Genomic DNA, 22,593 nt, shown 5'->3' with positions numbered 1-22,593 from the left:
AGTAGCAATAAGGCAGTTAAAGGCTGTATTCACCTTAATGACAATCAAGATAAGGAAAGAATAAAAATCCAAAGCAGGACAGGAACAAGAACAAAAAGGGAGAGAAGTGAAGAACAAGAAGGGAGAGAGAGAAAAGAGAAAAGGGCCTCCTTCAGGGTATGTCTCTGCTGTCACGATTGACAATGTGGGCAGCAGTGTGCAGATCTAAGTCAATTAGTCTCTGCAAGCCAGCTGTAGTCTATTGAGATTCAGGCTGATTTCTGGCTGCAAGGCCCAAGTTGAGGTCCCTGACCTCCTGCGGGATTGAACTCTGCAGGGTTCTGCTGCAGGTTTCAGCTGCCCTTCCCCTGAAATGAGTGTGGTTTCTGATGGGAGGTGCTGATCCCACCAACTTACCAACCCTGGTGGTCCAGTGTGCTTTTATTGCAGAGATTTTCTTTACTTTTCCAGTGGACTTCAATTTTCATCAAGGAGCCTCAGAGGGGGCCTCTCTTTGTTGTTCACTTCTGCTCTATCTTGTGGAGCTGATAACCATGGCCTTTATGACCCCAGGCACCTCTGTAGTGCAGATCCAGATACCAGCCTGGCCAATGCAGCGACACTCTGCATGACGGTGCTGGGTGCTGGGGCAACGAGGGGTGGTATTGGTTATGTTTTTTGCTTTTTGAGATAGGGTCTTGCCATGTTTTTCATGCTAGCCTTGAACTCTGTAGTGTAGTTCAGGGTGGCCTCAGACTCACAGTGATCCTCCTGCCTCAGTCTCCCCACCTAGCCCAAGTTTTCAAACTTTTATTTATTTTTTGTTTATTTATTTTTTTCAAACCTTTATATTTGAACTTCACATTAGAGTAAAATTCGCTCTGGCATACATTTTTGTAAGGTTTAATAAATGCAGAGATTTGTAGAACCAACACAATGTACAGAACAATTTTATCAGCCATCTTTTACCAATTTATTCCTAGTACTGTATAATGAAAATCATTCCCTACACCTAACCCCTGGCAATCACTGATTTATTCTTTGTCCTTATTGTTTGTCTTTTGAAGAGTGTCTTTTTTTTTTTTTTTTGGTACCAGGGATCGAACTCAGGTCCTTCCGCTTGTGAGGCAGGCGGCGGAACCAATGAGCTAAATCCCCGGCCCTTGAAGAGTGTCATACAAGTCAAACTATATAGTATATAACCTTTTGAGAATAACTTGCTAAGAATACATTTGTGATTTATCCATGTTGTTGAGTACATTAATATTTCTTATTTCTTGTTTTTTTTTCTCTTTTTGGTATCAGGGATTGAACTCAGGACCTTGTGCTTGCTTAGGCAGGAGCAGTGCCACTGAGCTACATCCCCATCCCAGAAAATGAGAAAGTTTTTTTTTTTTGGTACCAGGGATCGAACTCGGGGCCTTGTGCTTATGAGGCAGGCAGCGGAACCACTGAGCTAAATCCCCGGCAGGAATTTATTTATTTTTTCCGGTACTGGGAATCGAACACAGGACCTTGCTTTTGTGAGGCAGGTGGTGGTGGCATCATTGGGCTAAGTCCCTAGCCCTCTTATTTTTTTTTAATGGTGTTGGGGATTGAACCCAGGTAATGCTGAGTTACGTCCTCAATTCCTTTTGTTTTGAGACAGAGTCTCTAAATAGTCCAGGCTGGGCTCAAGCTTGCAATCCTCTTTCCTCAGCCTTCTAGTATTTGTTATTAAAAGTATGTGCCATGATACGCAGCAATGGTTGTACTCTATTGTGTGTATGTACTGTTTGTTTATTCATTCCCCAGTTGAAGAATACTTGGATTCTTTTTAGTTTTGGTTGATTATTAATAAAGCTGCAATAAATATTTGTGTTTTCATTTCTCTACAGTAGCTACCTGGAGTTGGGTTGCTGGGGATGTATGTTAAACATATGTTGAACATGCTAAGAAACTGCTAAACTTTTTTAGAGGGGCTCTACCATTTGATATTCCCGTCTGTCAAATGTTAGCACTTAGTATTGTTAGTTTTTTGACATTTGGTATTCTAATGGGTATGTAGTAGTACATCATTGTAGTTTTGATCTGAATTTCCTTGATGACTAATAGTTTGCATTTATTTTCATATGCTTATTTGCCATCTGTATATCTTCTTGTACATTTTTTTTGGTGATATATATTTCTGCTACTGGGGATCAAACCCAGTGGTAGTTTGTCACTGTGCTAATTCATAGCACTTTTCACTTTGAGACAAGGTGTCACTAGGTTGCTCAGGTGTGACAAACTTGCAGTTCTCCTGTCTCAGATTCTCTCGGTGCTGGGATTATACGTGTGTACAACCATATCCAGATCTTTTGGATATTTTGTATCAGATTGTTTTGTTATTGCTGAGTTTTCTAGATTTTTTTTTTTTTTTTATTCTGAGGATCGAACTCGGAACCTTGGCCTTGCGAGGCAGGTGGTGGAACCCCTGAGCTAAATCTCTGGCAAGTTTTCTAGATTCTATGATGGCTATGAAAGTTCTTTAGCAGATATATACCCTGTATCAAGTTTTTCCTAGTGTGCCTTTTTCATTTTCTAAATAGTTATCTTTTTCTTTTGTCCTAGGAATTGAACTCAGGGCCTTTTCACTGAGCTACATCCACAGTATTTTAAAATTGTTTTTTTTAAATTTTGAGATAAGGTGTTGCTAAATTGCCTGGGTTGGTCTTGAGCTTATGATTCTTCTGCTACAGTCTCCCAGACTCCTGGGATTACAGGTGTGTGTTACCATGCCAACTGTGGTTTTTTCATTATGGAAAATCTTTATTGACAGATTTATTTATTTATATTTTCATACCAGGGATTGAACTCAGGACCTTGGGCTTGTGAGGCAGGCTCTGTGCCACTGAGCTAAATCCCCAGCCCTGACAGATTTTTTAAAAAAAAGTTTTTTTTCATTAAGTTTATTGGTACATTATAGGTATACAATACAGTTATATTCATCATTGAAATCTTGTACCTTTACATGATGTATCTTGGTTCTTAGTTTTTCCTCATTCTTCTGCCCACCCTTCCCTATTTACAAAGACTTTGTTTCCATTTTTTTCTTTTCTCATATTTTTTCTTTTCCCTTTTTTCCTTTCCCCTACCCCTCCCACTTCCTGTACTCCTTTAGACCTTTTCTTCCTATTTCACATTATCAATTATACATTTTGATCCTTATTTACACTTAGTTTTTCACACCAGAGAAACTATTCAGTATTTACACGTCTATGTCCTATTTATTTCCTCAATGTGCATCCATTTAGATATAAATGTCTCTAGTTTCTCATTGTTATGGCTGAGTAGAACTCCATTTTATAAAAAAACCCCACATCTTCTTTATCCAGTCTCCATGTGATGGACACTGGGGCTGTTTCCAAGCTTCAGCTATTACAAACTGTGCCACTATAAACATGGGTGCGCATATATCACCATGGTATGATTCATTTAGTTCTTTTGGGAAGATAACTAGCAGGGGAATAGCTGGGTCAAATGGGACCTCTACTCCTAGGTTTTTGAGGTATCTCCATATTGATTTCCACAGTGGTTACACCAGCCTGCACTCCCACCAACAATGGAGAAGGGTTCCTTTGCCCCCAGAACCCCACCAGCATTTGTTATTGGTTGATTTCTTGATAGCAGCCATTCTTTCTGGGGTGAGGTGGAATCTCAGTGTTGTTTTCTTTTTAAATTTTTAAAAATTTATGTATTAATTGGTACATTTTAGGTATACAATACATTTACATTTATCATTGGGTGTTTGTACCTGAACATGCTGTATCTTAGTTCTTATTTTTTCCCCCATTACCTATGCACCCTTCACCCCCACCACCCTTCCCTATTTACATAGACTTTGTTTCCATTTTTTTTTTTCTTTCTCATAAGTTTTCCTTTCCTTTCTTCCCTTTCCCCTTCCCCTCCCGCCACCTCTACCCCTTTGGACCTTTTCCTATTTCAAATTATCAATTATTCGTTTTAATCATTTTCATCCTTATTTACACTTTCAGTTTCTCACACTAGAGATACTATTCGGTATTTACACATGTGTGTCCTATTTTTTTCACTTCAGAGTATGGCCTCAATATGCATCCATTTAGCTATAAATGACTCTAGTTTCTTGTTCTTTATGGTTGAGTAGTACTCCATTTTTTTTTTTTCTGGTACCAGGGATCGAACTTGGGTCCTTGTGCTTGCGCAGCAGGTGGCAAAACCGCTGAGTTAAATCCCCGGCCCAGTACTCCGTTTTATAAAAAAACCACATCTTCTTTATCCAGTTTCCAGTTGATGGGCACTTGGGCTGTTTCCAAACCTTAGCTATTACAAACTGTGCCGCTATAAACATAGGTGCACATATATCACTGTGGTATGATTCTTAATTCTTTGGGGAAGATACCCAGTAGGGGAATAGCTGGGTCAAATGGGAGCTGTAGTCCTAGTTCTTTGAGGTATCTCCATACAGATTGCAGATAGATAAATTAATTAGATATCTTTTTTTTTTGGTATTAGATATCTTGTAGGCAGTTAGTGCCTCCTTTAAGGCGCCAGCCCTCCAGGAGCCAACACAGCAAGGAGTCAACATGGAGGACAGTGAAGACACATTCACTGAAGGCCAGCATTGTAAAAGGAGAGAAATTAGCACACCCATGTAGGTTGAATAGCAGTGATTGATATTCTAAAACAGGTATCAATCACCTGGGGTGGGGGGCAAGGTCTTAACCCAGCCTCCCCAGGAAATATCCCTGACCCACCCTTACTGAAAATCCTCCTAAGCTTGCTACATGACGTGCTCCCCTATTTGATCCCCCATTTAATCAATATTAGCCAGGTGACTTTTTGTTTTGTACTGGGGATCGAACTCGGGTCCTTCCTCTTGCGCAGCAGGCAGCGAAACCACAGAGCTAAATCACCGGCCCTAGTACTTGTAATCTTATTAGTTGGTCACGGTTTTGCCCCACCTCATGCCCACCTTGTAAATTTCCTTTGGGTCTTATAGTTTTGTCCCACTTTGTACCCGCCTCGGCACATGGCTTTGCTGTATAAAACATCTTTGAAAAGTGGGGTGGGCAAGCAACCCATTTTCCTGTCCCCCTTCTGTTTCTCTTAAGCAGAAGCTTTCTTTCTCTCAATAAATTTTTTCTACTCTTAACCTCCGTTGTTCCTAGAATTCATTCTTCAATTTTATAGAGAACACGAACTCGTGTTTCGGATGTCTAGTAGGTTTGGGAGTTGCATCTCTTCCCCCATATCAGTATGATATATATACTTTGGTGTAAAGCTCAGTATACCATTTTCAAATTTCACCTGCTAGTGCATGTATTTTTAGAACATTATTCCCTTGCAAGGCTATGCTGCAGTTTATCCGTTAACCTGTTGAGAGTTGCCTATTGGTGAACATGTAGCTTAGGTTTAGGTTTTAACAGTTGTGAACAGTGAATAGAGTTGATATGAATATTCTTAGTTTTTAAAAATTTATATATTAATTGGTACATTTTAGGTATACAGTACATTTACGTTTATCATTGGGTGTTTGTACCTGAACATCATGTATCTTAGTTCTTATTTTTTCCCCCATTACCTATGCACCCTTCACCCCCATCAGTGTTGTTTTCATCTGCATCTCTCGAATGACCAGTGATGTTAAACATTTTTTCATATATTTATTTGCTGCTTTTACTGGTCTGAGAAATGTCTGTTCATTTCAGATGCCCATTTTTGAATTGAGTCTTTATATTTGGGGCCTCTTTTTTTGAATTCTTTGTATATTCTAGAGTGTAGACCTTTGTCTCAGGTGCAGCTGGTAAAACTTTTTCCCAGGTTGTTGGTGGTTTCTCTTGCACCACAGAATCTTTTTAATAAGATGAGATCCCAGTTGTTGATTCTTTTTGCTAGTTCCCGTGCTACTGAGGATTTGTTCATAAAGCCTTTTCCTACACCAATGTCTTCAACAGTTTTATCTAACTTGTCTTCCAGCAGGTTTAGTATTTCTGTCTTAACATTTAGATCTTTGATCCATTTCAATTTTAATTTTGTACATGGTGAAAGATAGGGGTCTAGTTTTAATCTTTGGCAGGTTGAAATCCAGTTTTTCCAGCACCATTTATTAAAGAGGTTGTCAGTGAGGATGGTTGGCTCCTTTGTCAAAGATGAGGTAGCTGAGTATATTTGGAGTTGTTTCTTCATCTTCTAATCTGTTCCAGTGATCCTTGGCCTGTTTCTTTGCCAGTACCATGCTGTTTTTATCTCAGTGGCTTTGTAGTTTAGTTTCAAGTTGGGGATTGTGATATCCCCTGCCACGTCTCTGTTGCCTAGAATTGCTTTTGGTATTCTAGGTCTCTTCTGGTTCCAAATGAATTTTTGGATTATTTTCTCTAGTTCTGTGAAATATACTGTTGTGATTTCAGTTGGGATTGCATTGTATCTATATAGCAATTTTTGAAGTATGGCCATTTTCACTATTGGTTCTTCCTACCCAGGAGCAGGGGATTTCTTTCCATTTTCTTTTTTTTTTATTGTACTGGGGATTGAACTCAGGACCTTGCGCTTATGAGGCAGGCAGTGGAACCACTGAGCTAAATACCCAACCCTCTTTTAATTTTTTATTTTACTTTTTTCATTCTATTTATTGGTTATACAGATTAATGAGTTTTATTTTGGCAGATTTATACATGCACATAACATAATTTGCTCATAGAAAAACCTATGGAAGAAGACCAGTGGGTTTTTTAAATTAATTTTCTTGGTATATTTTAGGTATACAATATAATGACATTCATCATTGGAAATTTGCATCTTTACATAATCTCTCTTGGTTTTCCATTTTCTTATATCCTCTTTGATCTCTTTTTTCACAGCGCTGTATTTCTCAATGTAGATGTCTTTTGCTTCCTTCATTAGATTGATTCCTATATATGTTATTTTTTGGGATGCTATCGTGAAAGGAATTGTTTCCCCAATTTCTCTCTCAGTGAGTCTGTTATTTATGTACAAGAAAGCTATTGATTTTTGAATGTTGACCTTGTATCCAGATACTCTACTGAATCTATCAATTAAGTCTAGAAGTCTTTTGGCGGAGCTTTTTGGATCTTCTATGTAGGGTATCATATCCCAACAGATGTATTTTTAAAAATTATGTTAAAATATGTGTAACACAAAAGTTACCATCTTAACTAGTTTTAAGTGTCCAGTTCAGTGTGGCATTAAGTACATTCACATCATTGTGCAATCATCTCTCTTTCTCTCTACCCCCAGCAACCACAATTCTACCTTCTGTCTCTGAATTTGATTACCCTAGAAATCTCCTTTAAGTGGAATCATACAGTCCTTATTTGGCTGGCATATTTCACTTAGCATGTCTTCAAAGTTAATCGATGTTACAGTATGTGTCATAATTTCTTTTTAAGGTCAAATAATATTCCAGTATATGTATGTATTGTGATTTTGATGTGATAAATGCCCTGCCCCCAAGGCTCAGTGTGTTGAAATCTTGGTTTCTGTTAAGTTTTTGGGAAGTGACTGGGTCATGAGGGCTCTAACTTCCCCAGTGGATTGATCCACTGATAAGATCATAATTTGATGGCATTATTGGGAAGTGATGAAAACAGGAGGTAGCCTCATTTAAGGGAGTAGATCATGGGGATATGACTTTGGGGACTAATTCTGGTCCCAGAGCCCTACTGGTCTGGCTCTTTCTCCTCTCTTCTTCCTGGCACCATGAGTTAAGTGGCTTTGCTCTACCACACCCTTTCACCTTGCCTCAAGCCTACAGCAATGAAACCATTTGAGCATGTACTGAGGCCTCTGAAACTGAGCCCAAATAAATCTTTCTTAAGTTGTTTTTCTCAGGTATTTGACTACAGAGATGAAAAGCTGACTTAACACAGTATACTATCTTTTCTTTAGCTCTTGAGGCATAATTGACAAAAATTATACATAGTGAAGATGTACAATGTGATGCTTTGATATGTTTGTGTTATGAAATGATTACCCAATCAAGCCACTTAGCATATTCATCAACTCACATAGTTACTTATGGGGGAGTAATGACAACACTTCAACTCTACTCTCCTAGCAAATTTCAAGTATTCAATACTATTATCAGCTGTAGTCTATATGCTGTATATTAGGATCAGTATTGTTCATATATTAACTGCAAATTTATGTCTTTTGATCAACATCTCCGAGTTCCTCTCACTTTCCACTGCTCCCCTCACAGTCCCTAGTGACCACCCTACTACTCTCTAAGAGTTCAACTTTGGTAGATTCTGTATGTGAGACCTTGCAGTTTTTTGTTTGTTTGTTTGATACAATGTGTCTCTGTGTACTTCAGGCTGGCCTTGAACTCAGTACATAGACCAAACTGGCCTGGAGCTCACACTGATCCTCCTGTTTTAGCCTCTTGAGTGCTGGGATTATAGGTGTGCACTGGGCCTGAGATCCTGCAGTATTTGTTTTGTCTTTTTTGTATGGATTATTTTACTTGGCATGTCCTCCAGGTTTACCTGTGATGCTGCAAATGACAGAATTTACTTTCTTTTTTCTTTACTGATTCCCAGCACGACAAAACGACTTATATAATTGGAATTATGCAGTAATCTTTTGGTATTAGAGTTTTGTAGTTATCATAATTCTTTAGAAATACATTGAAATTGTTGCATGTACCCATAGTTCGTTCCTTTTTATACTAATTAGTATTGCATGGTATTGGTGTACTAATTTAACCTTTTCTCTGTTGAAGGATATTTGGGCCAATTCTGTTTTTTTTATCATTATGAATAAAGTTGCTCTAAACGTTTTTGGTGTGGATTTTGGTGTGAATATATTTTCACTTCTCTGAGATAAATACTTGAGTGCAATTTCTGGGACATAGAGTGATTTAAATTTTTTTTATTTCAAGAAACTGCTAAACTTTTCCAGAGTAAGTATGCAATTTTACATTGCCACCAACCACAGTATGAGTAATATGGTTATATTGTCTTGGCATTTGCACTGAGGTACACCCTTAGCCCCTTTTTTATATTTTATTTTGAGACAGGGTCTCACTAAGTTGCCTATGCTGGGCTCAAACTTGTGATCCTCCTGCCTCAGCCTGCCAAGTAGCTTCAATTAGAGGCATGTGCCACCACACCTGGTGTTACTGTTTTTTTCTTTTTCTTTTTGAGGCAGGGCCTCACTATACAGTTTAGGCTGGCCTTAAACTCACAGAGATCCTCCTGCCTCAGCCTCTCAAGTGTTGGGGTTACAGGCATATGCCACCACGCCTGGCCTACTGTTGTTTAATTTTAGCCAGTCTGATAGCTCATTGTAGTCCAAGATTTTATTTCTCTGATGGCTAAAGGTGCTGAATATCTTTTTGTGTCTATCTGCTACCTATGTTTTCTCTTTAGTTAAATATCTATTTATGTGTTTGCCTATTTTCTAATTGGATTTTTAATTTTTTCTTATTCTGGAATCTTGACAGTTTTTTGTATGCTCTACATAGTAGTTCTTTGATGTATGGTTAGCATATATTTTTTTCTAGTCTAGCATGTCTTTTCATCCTCCTTTACTTTATTGTGGTACTAGAGATTGAACCCAGGGCCTTCACACTGAGCTACATCTCCAGCCCTTTTTTCATTATTTACTTTGAGACAGCATCTTGCTAATTCCTTTAAGTTGCCTAGTCTGAGCTTGAACTTGTGATTCTACTGCCTCAGCTTCCCAGTGTGCTGGGATTACACTGCTTGCCATTGTATCTAGCATCATTCTTTTGATAGAGCCATCCACAGAGCAAAAATTCTTAAATTTGATGCGATCTCGTTTTTCTTTCAGTGTCAAGTCCTTAACCCTTTTCTGCATTCAGATTATACATACATATATATATATATATATATATATATATATATATATATATATATAATTTTGAGACAAAGTCTTAGTAAGTTGCTCAGGCTGGTCTTGAACTCAACATCCCCCTGCTTCAGCCTCCAGAGTAGCTAATATCACACATTTGTAATAGGCATTTCTAAATATTTTATAGTTTTATATTTGAGTTTGCATTCATTTTGGGTTGATATTTGTATAAAATGTGAGACTTCTGTGGAAGTTCATTTTTTTTGAGGTAAAGTTCACATAACATAGAAGTAGGCACTTTAAAGTATGCAATTCTGTAGTGTTTACTATACTTACAATATTTTTTGAGGGGGCACTGTGGATCGAACTCATGACCTTGGCCCTTGCCAGGCAGACATGGTGCCACTGAGCTACATCCCTGGCCCTGTTCTTACAGTGTTGTCCAACCATAACTCTACCTTGTTCCACAGTATTTTTATTACCCCAAAGCAATCCCTGTATCTATTAAACAATGGGGCATTGAAGCCTCCCAACTATTATTGGGTTTTTTGTTTTGTTTTGTTTTATTTTGTGTGACAGGGCCTTACAATGTAGTTCATCCTGGCCTTGAACTCACTATGTAGCCCAGGCTGTCCTCAAACTCACAGCGATCCTCCTGCCTCAGCCTCCGGAGTACTGGGATTACAGACATGCACCACCACACCCGGCTCCCAACCATTATTGTTAAATTGTTTATTTCTCAGTTAGATACTGATGATTTTTTTATGTATCTTGGGACTCTAGGTGCATATGTATTTATAATTATTATATGCTGATGAATTAAGCCTTTAGTCATTATGAAATTTCCTTTTTTATGTCTAGTAATTTTTTGTCAGAAGTCTCATTTCAAAATTTTTGGCACAAAATATTAATACATATTATGGGGTACAATGTAATATTTTGATTTATACATACATTGGGTAGCAAAAAATTCAGAGATACAACCACCTCAGCCCTCTCTCTCTCTTTTTTTTCTGGTACTGGGAATGGAACTCAGGACCTTGTGCTTACCAGGCAGGTGCAGTGCTGTTGAACTACATCCCTTTACTTTTTATTTATTGACTTTTATTTATTTATTTTGAGTGGGTACTGGATATTGAACTCAGGGCCTTGTGCATGCTAGGTAAAATCTCCACGACTGAGCTATATCCTCAGCCCTTCTTGAGTTTTATTTTTGAGACAGGGCCTCCCTATACTTCCCAGGCCAGTCTTGAATTTTTGAGCCTCCTAAGTAGATGGGATTATAGGTGTGGGCCACCATGACTGGCACTTTTACTTTTAATATATATATATATTTTGAGAAAGGGTCTTGCTTTATAGTTCAGGCTATCCTTGATCTCGCTGTGTAACCAGGCTTGCCTCAAACTCCCAGTGATCCTCTTGCTTCAGCCTCTCAAGTGCTGGGATTACAAGCATGTACCACCACGCCTGGATACTTTAATATTTTTGTGTCTTTTAATTTAATGTGTTTTCTTGTAAAGAATATACAGTTGGATCATTGAAAAAATTATTGGAGCAGGGTGTGGTGGATCATATTTGTAATCACTCCTCCCAACAATGGAGTAGGGTTTTTTTTTCCCCACAGTCACTCCAGCATTTGTTATTGGTTGATTTCTTGATAACAGCCTTACTTTCTAGAGTGAGATGGAATCTCAGAGTTTTAATTTGCATCTCTTGAATGACCAGTGATGTTGAACATTTTTTCATATATTTATTTGCTGTTTCTACTTCTTCATCTGGGAAGTGTCTATTCATTTTAGATCCCCATTTTAGGATTGGGTCTTTAAATCTGGGCAGGGGGTCTGATTTTTTGGAATTCTTTATATATTCTAGATAGTAGTTCTTTGGGGAATAACTGGCAAAAAGTTTTTCTCACACAGTGGGTTGACTCTTCACTCTGTTGGTGGTTTCTCTTGCTATGCAAAAGCTTTTTTGTAGCAGACACCACTGCCCAGTAGTAGCGGAGTATAAGTGGCACAAGTTTCTTCTTCTCCATAACTCAACCCTATTAGGAGTCCAACCAAAGCTTTAGGTGACTCAAATGGGCATGTCAGATATCAGAATTGGGTGAGTATAGCTCCTCTGCTAATGGCTGCTACTGAGACTTAAGTCCTAATCCGTGATAGTAGGGCTGCTGAGTTCACTTCCAGCCAAGGTCAAGTTGACTCCAACTAAATTCTTTCCCTCTGAATTACCTGTTTGTTCTCTTCAGGTAAGATCTGCTAGTGCTTCCTTTTACAGTCCTGCCTGTGATACTATCATCAGGTGTCCCGGGCCTACTCAGCTCCCCTACTCCCCACACCTGTTATGAATAAACACTGGTTGTCCTTGGTGCCTTTTGTCTTTGCTGTCTAGAGCAGCTTAGATCAGCCCAAGACCCAGTTCCCTGAACTCTCTATATCTGTGTCTTTTATTCTCATGTACATCATACTGTCTCATAGGAGACTGAGACCCATTGAAGGGGTCTTTGATAATCTCTATACTTTTTAATAAGATGAGATCCCAGTTGTTGATTCTTTGTGGTAGTTCCTGTGTAATCAGGGTTTTGTTCATAAAGTCTTTGCCTACACCAATGTCTTCAAGAATTCTACCTATTCTGTCTTCCAGCATATTTAATGTTTCTGTTTTAATATTTAGATCTTTGATCCATTTTTATTTTAGGTTAGTGCATGGTGAAAGATATGAGTCTAGTTTCAATCTTTGGCATGTGGAAAACCTGTTTTTCCAGCACCATTTCTTTTATTTTTATTTTTTGGTACCAGAAATCGAACTTGGGACCTTGCACTTGTGAGGCAGTGGCAGAACCACTGAGCTAAATCCCCGGCCCTCTAGCACCATTTATTAAAGAGGCTATCTGTAGTTGTTTGGCTCCTTTGTCAAAGATAAGGTGGCTGAGTGAATCTGGAGTTGTTTCTGTATCTTCTAATCTGTTCCACTGATCTTCAGATCTGTTCTTTTACCAGTACCATGCTGTTTTTATCACAGTAGCTTTGTCGTATAATTTCAAGTCAGGGATTGTGCCTTGCCGGTTGCCTAGAATTGTCTTTGCTATTCTAGGTGTCTTCCAGTTCCAAATGAATTTTAGGATTTTTTTCTGATTCTGAAACACTCGTTCGTGTTAAAAGCCCTGCAGAAAATTGGAATAGAAGGTCATCATCTCAATCTGATAAAGGCCATCCATGATAAACCAAAAGCCAACATCATACTAAATTATCAGAAATGGAAAACTTTCACTCTACTACCAGGAACAAGACAAGAATGCCCATGATAACCACTCCTAATCAGTATAGTTCTGGAAATATCAGCCAGGACAATTAGACAAGAGAAAGAAAGAAAAGGAAGGACAGGAAAGGAATAAATTAAATTATCATTATTTGAGGATGACATGATACTTTACATAGAAGACCCTGAAGAGCAAAGAGGATGTCCAAAAATGAAAAGATATCCCTTGTTCTTGGATAGGAAGAATGAGTATAGTAAAAATGGCTATACTTCCAAAACTGTTATACAGATTTACTGCAGTCCCCATAAAAATACCAATAGCATACCTCACAGAACTAGAGGAAACATTCCTAAAATTCATGTAGAACTAGAAGAGACCCAGAGTACTAAAAGGAATTCTGTGCAAAAAAGGCAAGGCAGGGAGCATCACAATCCTAGATTTGATGTTATACTACAAAGCTACTGTGATAAAAACAGCATGGTACTCACACAAAACAAAACAAAACAGACCCAAGGATCAACAGAACAGAATAGATGATGCAGAAACAATTCCAAATGCACTCAGTCAACTTATCTTTGGCAAAGGGGCCAAAAACCTTCACTGGGAAAGATCACCTTTTTAATAAAGGGTGTTAGGTATACTGGCTTTCCACATGCTGAAGTTTAAACCAAGACCCATATCTCTCACCATGCACTAAACTAAAAAACTGGATCAAAGATCTAAATATTAAAACAGAAATACTTAATGTGCTAGAAGATATAGGTAAAACTCTTGAAGACATATGTATAGGTAAAGACTATGAAAAAGTCCTGATTGCACAGGAGTTATTACAAAGAATGAACAACCAGGATCTCATTGTATTAAAAAGCTTTTGCAAACCAAAAAAAAACAAAACAAAAAACAAAACCATCAACAGAGTAAGAGACGATGCACAGATTGGGGAAAAAATTTTTACCAACTATTCCTCAAAGTTCTAGTACCTAGAATATATAGTGAAGTAAAAAAAAAATTCATATCCTCAAGTTTAAAGACTTAATCCAAAAATAGGCATCTGAAATGAAAAGATGCTTTTCAGATGACGTACAAACAGCAAATAAATATATGAAAAAATGTTGCACATCAGTCATTTGAGAGATGCAAATTAAAACAACACTGAGGTTCCATCTCCAGAAAGAATAGTTGTCGTCAAGAAATCAACCACTAACAAATGCTGACAAGGCTGTGGGGTAAAAGGAATCCTTCTCTGCTGTTAGTGGGAGTATAAATTGGTGCAACCACTATGGAAGTCCATATGGAGATTCCTCAAAATACTGAAACTAGAGGTTACATTTGACTCAGTTATTCCCCTTCTTGTTATATCCTGAAAGAATTAAAAGCATTATACCACAGCAATATATGTACTCCCACATTATGGCAGCATAGTTTGTAATAGCTAAATCCTGGACATAGTCCAGCTGCCCATCATCAGATGAATGGATAAGTAAAATGTTTTTATATACAGTGGAGTACTACTCTGCCATAAAGGAAAATAAACGAGACATTTTTAGGTAATTGGTTGCACCTGGAAACAATACTTTTAAGTGAAATAAACCAGACAAACATGCTTAAATATCACATTGTTTACCTTGTGTGAAAAACTAAAAGCACAAATAAACACCACAATGGATGATAGAGTTTGAGAAGTAGGAAGACAATTTTCAAATGGGAAAAGGAAGAAGTGAGGGGTGAGAGGGAAGTGTAGGAATGGAAAAGGGACAGAAAAGAGAATAGAAGAAAAAAATGGAAACAAAGCCTTTGTAAATAGTAATGGGGAGAAGGGTTGAATGGATTGGTGGGGAATAGGAAAAAAATATATTATGTACAGGTACAAATTTCCTACAACAAATGTGATCATTATGTACATCAAAAGTGTAATATAAATTTAATTTTAAAATTTCTTCTAAAACATGAATAATTCAGCTGCATGGCATTTTGATTTTGATGCCTCAAGCATCAGATTTGGGGGAGTTTGGAGATTTTGGAGACACTTGTTGCCTTATATTCTCATGTTTCTCTTGCTTTCTTTTTCGTGGTGCTATTTGTGGATTGATTATAATGGAAGACTGTTGCTAGTTTGGAGACTTCCTTAGCATCTGCTTTTCAGTGATGCACTCTGGGCATGGCTAACTATAGGCCTTTGCCTCTGTCTGAAGATCCAGTAACCTACATTCATTTGTGAGGGAATACTGCAGTGTACTTGGCCCAGTGCAAGTTCTTCAAGGATAGCCCACAGTATTTTTAATGACACAAATTCAATCCAGATATTGCCATATAGAGAAAACTAATTAATAGCAGTAACTATGCCACCTCTGCAACAGCTACAAAATCAGCAACAATAATAGTGTAAAAAATTAACTAGATATTAACATACCCTCAGATTCAGCAATGTACCCTCCTTAAGCATAGAAAATAGTATTACAGTATAAACACTAAGACAACCCAAATATTAGTATATAATATGTACTAAATGTGACATGTATAAATCCATTAAAATATAACAGTATTCAACAGTAATAGCATTTGGTTAACTAATGTTTCATCTTGTTTTGTTTTGTTTTTTGGTTTGGTTTTTTTTTTTGGTACCAGGGATTGAACTCGGGACCTTGCACTTGCGAGGCAGGTGGTGGCACCACGTTTCATAAATCTTAATGATTTTACTTGTAAGGATGAAAAGGATGGGAAACTTTTGAATGGAAAAAGTAGAATTTGAAAAATTAATCATTGAAAGATCAAGAGAAAATTGACATAAAGAATCCTATTGAGTAAAAAGAAATTAATGGAATTAGATAAAAGAAGCAGAAACCAGAAAAAAGAGAAGAAAACAGGAAACAAAATAAAGGAAAAATTTAAGGAAAAAAAGAATTAAGAGGAGTAAAGCAAAAAACACAGGAGGAAAACCCTAAGCTCCTCAAAACCATGAAAAGAAAAGAAATTATTCAAAAGAAAATTTCCTCTGTGTTTGCATGAATAATTTTTTTCCCAGGATCTGCAGTCTTGGAATGCAGCATATCATGGTTTTCTCTACCTAGCTTTATGGTCTGTGGGTTTCTGAGGTCCACTCCCTCCTCCAGAAACCCCTCTGTCCACACATCCCAGACTGTGGCAATGCTCTAAGGTGAGGTGTTTTCTTGCTCATGTTGGTAGATGGGGATTGCAATCAGACCACTGGTCTCTGCCGGGTATAGGCTGACTGCAGGACTTAATGCCAGGACTTTCAATTCCAGCTGCCCTAAATGCCACAATTTCCATGGAGGTCAGGACCCATGCTGTTCCTGGCCTGAGCTTAAGCTTTTTAGGGGTCTGTGTCTAGCCAATATTCTCTGTGGTGGTCTCCTCTGGCTATATATCATCTAGTCACTCTGGGAGAGTAACACTGGAAATCATGTATGGAGTTGTTCTTCCCAAGATGGGACCTGATTAAACACTCTTCTCCAATTCTAGCCTGTAAATGAGTCACTTTTGGAATAAAACCTCATGCTGTTTTGGTAGTTTAAAATACCTGTGGGCTTTTCTTGGGGCTAGTGCTACTGGCCCAGTCCATTATTGCTCCCCAGACTTGTAGGAATTACCTTCTGTCCTGGGACATTGGTCTCATCCATAATCAGGTGGGTTAATAGGTTGGCTCCTCTGCTAAAATGTGTTGAGGGGAAACAAAAACACAGAGTGGGCTTAGAGTTGGTGGATAGCTGTGGCCAGGGCCCAGAGTCCATGAGCATATAGTTGGGCAGGGATGAACACCACAGGAGTGGGTTCTATCCACTATCCATGAGGGTGGATTCTGTCCACAGTCCATGGAGGTAGATTCCATCTACCTGATACCTCTTTTGATTGTGGTTTCCTTTATTTTTTTTTTTTGCAGTACTGAGGAATGAACCCAAGACCTTGTACAACCTCAGTGTTTTGAGTTATGTCTCTATTTTAAATTTTTTTCTTACTTTGAGACAGGGTCTTGCTAATTTGCCATTCTGGACATACACTTGTGATTCTCCTCGTTCAGCCCTCTGAATGTGCTGGGATTACAGACCTGTGACAACACATACCCAGCTTGATTCTGGGTTTTTTTGGGTTTTTTTGGTTTTTTTTGGTACCAGGGATCAAACTCGGGTCCTTATGCTTGCGAGGCAGGCGGTGGAACCACTGAGCTAAATCCCCAGCCCAGATTCTGGGATTTTAAAAATAGATATTTTGATCTACTGAATCTGTGGTACGATTTAGGGAGTATTTCCATTAAAAATATTAATCCATGAACATGGTACATTAAAAATTTATATAGATCTCTAACTTATTTCAACAATTGTTTTGCAGTTTTTAAACATTTAAAATTTTGTTTCTAAATATTATATTCGTTTTTAAATTTTATTTTATTTCATCCCCCTCCCCTCCCTATGTACAAAAGCTTTGTTTCCATTTTTCCCTTCTATTTTCACTTTTTTCTTGTCCCTTCCTTCCTTTCTCCCAACTTCCTCCCTTGTTCCCCTTCACATTTGAACATTTTCTTCCCATTTTTCCATATCTGTTATACATTTAACCTTTATTTCCATTTTCAGTTTCTCATGCCAGAGAAACAATTCAGTATTTAAACATGTGTGTCCGATTTATTTCACCTAACAGTATGGTCTCAAGGTCCATCCATTTAGCTATATATGACTGAATCTCATCCTTCTTTATGGCAAAGTAGTATTCCATTGTATAAAAAACCCTACATCTTCCTTATCCATTTGTTGGTTGATGGGCATTTGGGCTGTTTTCAAGATTTAGCTATTACAAATTGTGCCACTCTAAACATGAGTGTGCATATATCACCATAGTATGATTCTTTTAATTCTTTTGGAAAGATACCAAGAAAAGAAATAGTTGGGTCAAATGGAACCTCTAGTTTTAGTTTTTTGAGGAATCTCTATACTGATTTCTACAGTGGTTGCACCAGTCTACATTCCCACCCCACCAACAGTGGTGAAGGGTTTCTTTTTCCCCACACCCCCTCCAGCATTTGTTATTGGTTGACTTCTTTTTTTAATGAAACACTAATAAATCTTTATTGAGATTTTTAAATAAAATAATTTAAAAAAACAAAAACCCCCACATGTAAACAAGAAAGTAAATAAAGTTAGATGGCATTATTATTATCCATGAATTGGAACATGTTCTGGGTTAACATTCCATAATCCAGTACAGTGTTTTCACTCATCACTGATCAGAGCAACTGAGAATTCTTTAAGACTATCAATCATGAATCCTAATTTTTAAAGATAAAATGCTCTATGAATTTGCAACTAAATGGCTTATTTCTCCACCATCAATTTATATGTCACATGTAAATCTGTCCTAAAATGTAGTTAACTTTGTCAGTATCAGTCTAAAATGTCCATCATTCCAAATTAAGCATGTTACATATATTTGATTTCCTCCAAGGTTTTTATGATAGGATGTTTCAGAACTCATACATCACAACAGCATCATCTTGCAAAGCTAACCTAATTCTAAATTCTATTTCTAACTGATGTAGCATTCTGTCATTTTCTCCTTGCTCTCTATACATAAAATACCATAGCAACTTTACCTAAAATATATTGCTAACAGAGTAATACACATTTAGGCAGTAATTTCTGACAAAATTGTTTATTTAACAAAAAATGTTAAACTTTTATTTAAAAATTTAGGTAAAGTATTGTCATAGTAGTAGTACTTAAAAGTAATGGCTTCAACTTAGAGCTCGATATATGAATTAATACAATTATAAATTAAATAGAAATTGAGTTATAGTTCATATGGAGAAAAATCTCAGTTCTTGGAAGAAAGATCAAAATACACTTTTATTACAGTAAAAGTTATTCAGTCTTTTTTGCTAATTAAATTCAGTTCACTTCTATAAGATGTATAAGATAGCCAGAATAGTTGTTGAATATCAATCTCAATTTTTGTTTAAAACTAATTCTTTTCTGCAGTTAAGGTAATTTAAAGATGTGCACAATATGTTTGTGCTATGGAAGGCAGGTTCCAAGCACATTTTGAAAGGTAATAACTTACCAACTAGAATGTTCCCCAAAGGTGGGGGGGAACAGAAAAGAAAAGCTAATGATAGTTGTTTGTTTTTTCTGGGGTTTTTTTGGTACCGGGGATCGAACTCGGGACCTTGAGCTTACAAGGCAGGTGGCAGAGCCACTGCCAAATCCCCGGCCCTGCTAATGACAGTTTTTAGGACAAATGTTTAAATAGCACTCTTCTTTTAGATCATTTAAAAATAATTTGGCAGCTGAACCATCTATGGTCATAAAATATATGTTTACAAAGGCCAAACAACAGATGCAGAATTAGTGATATGCTTTTATTGTTTTACAAGTGTTTTTAAGTTGTTGCCTAGTGGCATTTAACAAGAATTTTATATTCAGTGTGAAAAGATTTAGAACATGAACTGACACTAACTAAAAGATATACTTTCTCTATGCCATGCAGAAAAGTCAACTTTTTACACATCACCACACCTAAATAGTTCTAATTAAAATTCAGACTCTTTCCATTGGCAAAAGATTCAAAGTAGACATGGGATAGGAAACAACTGTTCATTTATGGTCTTCATTTTTCAAAATAAGTATGTTTTATAAAAGGAATATGCACCGTGCTTGCTTTATCCTAAATAATTGTAAGTAAGCAAAAATACAATGACTTTTTGTTTTTGACTAATCTACTCCTAAGGCTTTGAGTTGCCATTCGGTCTCTTCATCGGAGATTGAAGCCTTTGAAGTAGAGGCAGATGGTAAGCTTTGGGCAGCTGAGGGAGTTTTGGCCATCTTTTTAGAGATTTCAATTCCAATTTCATCAAGAACTTGATTTACAATATCTTGGCTTCCTTCATCATCAGAGCCATCAAAGATGTCATCGAGTGTGTCACTGATCATTTGTTCAGTCATTTCCATTTTCATGTTTTCCTTCTGGAAATCTGCATTATTTGTAATGTCTTTTGTGGATCCATCTTCTTGTTCACTGCCTGCATTGTCTTTGCTTTGGATAGACATTGCTCCAGGCATCTCCATCTGCGAATTCATCACCTTTGTTTGTGTAGACATAAAAGTCACTTTTGAACTTACTGCAAAAGTTCTTGTTTTCTGTTTCCGCAGATGTACAAGCTGTTTGGCTAAAACCCTACATAATTTTTGTTATCAATCTTGGCCATTTTCTTAATTTCTAATTCCGGCTATTTTTCTTGTTTCTCTAAAGCTGCTCGATCTCTGATTATAGCCCTCTGTGTATCTCATAACTCTCGATTCTGTTCCTTTATTACATCGTCCACAGTTTTCTTCTTGAAGAAAGACGCCATGGTCAGGAACTGTGCCGGGCGGCCCGGCTCCGCCTGGTCCGGCCCGAAACTAGGAAAGGAGAAGAGAGAAAGGACAGGACTTTAGGGGGTTTGAGGGTCCAGAGAAGATGGGCAGGAGGAAGAGAGAAGTGTCTTCAGACAGGAGCCACGGAGGGCATGTATTCGCGAGGCCACCACAGGTGATCGCCGGGAGCTCCGTTAATTTTTTTTTTAGTTCTTTTATTGGTACATTTTAGGTATACAATTCGTTTACATTTATCATTGGGTGTTTGTACCTATACATGATATATCTAGGTTCTTATTTTTTTTTTGCTTGGTTAATTTCTTGATAGCCATTCTTTCTGGAGTGAGATGGAATCTCAGTGTTGTTTTAATTTGCATTTCACGAATGACCAGTGATGTTGAACATTTTTTTCATGTATTTATTTGCTGTTTCTACTTCTTCATTTGAGAAGTGTCTATTCATTTCAGATGCCTGTTTTTGGATTGGGTCTTTTAATTTGGAGGTCTGAGATTATATTCTTCTTGATTCCATTTAAATTGTCCTTTTTTATTTGCTTCTCTCTGTCTGTCTGCTGTTTTTCCATCTCTCTCTTTTTGTGGTGCTAAGGATCAAACTCAGGGCCTTGCTCATGATAGTCAAGTGTTCTACCACTGAATCAAATCTCCAGTCCCTTTACTTGTTTTTAAAAAATTTCATTTGAGTTGTGCATTGCTAGCATATAGAAATAGAACTGATTATTTTTTTTTGCATATTGACCTTGTATTCTACAACTTTGATGCAGTTGGTTATTAGCTCTAGTAGCTTTTTAGGTGATTGGATTCTTTATTATGTTCTGCAAGATCATGAGGGCTGTGGGTATAACTCAGTGACAGAATGTAGGCTTAACATCAGTTATGTTATGGCTTATACCTAGATATCACTCCAATACCTCATGCACTCATAGGTGGGGCTTTTGGGAGGTGACTGGATCATGGATGTGTGATACTGAATCATGGGTGTGTGATGATGAATTAGCCTATAGTTTATAGCCTGGTTATAGCTGGGTGTGACGGGAGATGAAGCCTGGTATTCATACCCTATGACTATGACCTGGAATGGTATGTATCCCTCCTCTCCCCTTGATCTTGACCCTGCTTCTTGCTTGCCATGCTATGAGCCTGTTCTCCTCTGCCATGCCCTTCTGCCATGACATCCTGCTTTGGAGTCAGTTTATTATGGAGTGAACCTACAAACTGTGCGCCTCTTTCTTTAACTTATGTGTATCAAGTATTTTGTCCCAGCAACAAGAAAGTAAGTAAGACAATGAGGTCCTGGATTTAATCACCAGTACCAAAAAAAAAGTCATTTGTACATAGTATATAGAGATACTTTTAACTCTTCCTTTCCATTTAGATGGCTTTTTATTCTTCTCTTTGTCTCATTGCTTGGGTTAGAACTTCCCCTATTGAATAGCAAAGGTATTTTAGCAGGCATCTTTGTCTTATTTCTGATCATAGAAGGAAAACATTCACTCTTCCACCACTGAATATAATGTCAGTTGTAGGTTTTTCACAAATGTCCCTTATCGTGTTGAGGAAATTGCTTCTATTCAGTGTATTGAATATTTTTTAAAATCATGGGTTTTTTAAAATCATGGAGTTTGTCAAATTACTTTACTATAGCAAAGCAGATGATCATATAGGTTTTTTCCTTTATTCTATTATTGAGGTGTTTTGAATTGATTAATTTTTGTGTGTTGAACTACTCTTGCATTCCTGAGATAAATTCTGTCTTTTTTTTTTTGTACCAGGGATTGAACTAAAGACCTTGGTGCAGCACTGTGGCACTACATCCCCAGCCCTGTTTTTTTTTTTTTTTTTTGAGATGAGTTCTTGCTATGCAGTTTAGACTGGCCTTGAACTCACTGTGTAACACAGGTTGACCTCAAACTCATGGTGATCCTCCTGCCCCAGTCTCCTGGATGCTGGTATGTTAATACCATGTCCAGCCAATGAATTCTATTTGGTTATAGTATATAAAGTCTTTAATATGCTTCTGGATTTGTTTGCTAGTATCTTGTTGATAGTTTCTGCATCTATGTTCATACAGGTTAGTTTTCTTGCACATATGTCTAGTTCTTGTATCACATCAACTTTGGACTAATTAGAATGACTCAGC

The 22,593-nt window shown here is 37.5% G+C and overlaps 1 protein-coding gene and 1 pseudogene across 8 annotated transcripts in view; one reads left to right on the top strand and one right to left on the bottom strand.

Moving 5' to 3' along the window:
* Positions 1 to 22,593, top strand: part of Gnl3l (G protein nucleolar 3 like) — a 119,473-nt gene that overhangs the window by 60,078 nt on the left and 36,802 nt on the right. The gene's annotated exons all lie outside the window — the stretch shown is intronic.
* LOC101721021 (charged multivesicular body protein 2b pseudogene) lies at positions 19,795 to 20,432 on the bottom strand (annotated as a pseudogene).

Source organism: Heterocephalus glaber, unplaced genomic scaffold (assembly GCF_053883595.1).
Source record: "Heterocephalus glaber isolate CG9 unplaced genomic scaffold, H.glaber_assembly_v1.0 deba00001545, whole genome shotgun sequence".
NCBI classification, from domain to species: domain Eukaryota; kingdom Metazoa; phylum Chordata; class Mammalia; order Rodentia; family Bathyergidae; genus Heterocephalus; species Heterocephalus glaber.
This window is presented reverse-complemented; position numbering and strand designations above follow the sequence as displayed.